Below are 1,126 nucleotides of genomic sequence, written 5' to 3'. Positions count from 1 at the left end.
CACTGTCACTGGGTCAAAATCCTGGAACTCCCTCCCTAACAGCACTGTGGGTGTACCTACACCACATGGACTGCAGCGGCTCAAGAAGGCAGCTCACCACCACCTTCTCAAGGGCAACTAGGGATGGGAAATAAATACTGGCCCAGCCAGCGAAGCCCACATCCCGTAAATGAATAAAAAAAAGAGTCATTACCAAATTGGATGATGTTTGACTGTCAGCGAAACAACCTCCCCAGCCGGCCGGCCGGCCAGCCCCCACTGTCAGTATTTTCCCATTTGGTAAAGGGAAGTGTTTGAGGGAAGTGGGAAGGAAAAGCCGCTCCCAATGTTTCTCCAGGATTGGGGACAGCCTCAGACTGATCTCCAATTCCAGGGGACTCCAGGCCAATCCGGGAGAGTTGGCAACCTCAGTCTGGTCCTCCCAATCTACTTCTGCTAACCATGGAGTTTACCAATTAATAAAACAAATTAACCAGATCAACTAGTTACTGAGACTGAAGAAATAAAATAGTTAAATTAATGACAGGAAACAAAGCGATTCAAACTGACGGGAAAAGCAGTTACCGCAGGTGGAGAACTGAAGACGTTAAATTATTAACCACGAAGGAGAAAAATCGAGTAAGTTAAGAGGTTAAACTAGATGAACTACTTATAATAATTAGCGTGAGACGAGCGGAAGCTGAAGCTGCTTCAGGGTCATGACCCCGGGGACACGTGACCGGAGGTGACGTCACCGCGATGGCGGCTCGGAGCCCGGAGCAAAAAATATAAAAAACCGGTAAAAAATCAACAAAAACAGAGAAAAAACAGAAACAGAGAGAGAGAGAGAGAGGGGGGGGAACAGAGAGAGAGAGAGAGAGAGGGGGGGACAGAGAGAGAGAGAGAGAGAGGGGGGGACAGAGAGAGAGAGAGAGAGGGGGGGGGGGACAGAGAGAGAGAGAGAGAGAGAGGGGGGGACAGAGAGAGAGAGAGAGAGAGAGAGGGGGGGACAGAGAGAGAGAGAGAGAGAGAGAGGGGGGGGGGGACAGAGAGAGAGAGAGAGAGAGAGGGGGGGGGGGGACAGAGAGAGAGAGAGAGAGAGAGAGGGGGGGGGGACAGAGAGAGGAGAGAGAGAGAGAGAGAGGGG

The 1,126-nt window shown here is 51.2% G+C and overlaps 1 protein-coding gene across 1 annotated transcript in view; it reads left to right on the top strand.

Moving 5' to 3' along the window:
- Nucleotides 1-714: 714 nt before the first annotated feature.
- LOC144694054 (myoneurin-like) overlaps nt 715-1,126 on the top strand; it is an 82,743-nt gene continuing 82,331 nt past the window's right edge. The window contains exon 1 of the mRNA XM_078564416.1: nt 715-778. The gene's annotated coding sequence lies outside the window, so the exon portion shown is untranslated. The remainder of the gene's footprint in view (nt 779-1,126) is intronic.

This window comes from Cetorhinus maximus, chromosome 19 (genome assembly GCF_964194155.1).
Source record: "Cetorhinus maximus chromosome 19, sCetMax3.hap1.1, whole genome shotgun sequence".
Classification (NCBI taxonomy): domain Eukaryota; kingdom Metazoa; phylum Chordata; class Chondrichthyes; order Lamniformes; family Cetorhinidae; genus Cetorhinus; species Cetorhinus maximus.
Note: the sequence above shows the minus strand (reverse complement) of the source record. Positions and strands in the feature narration are given on the sequence as shown.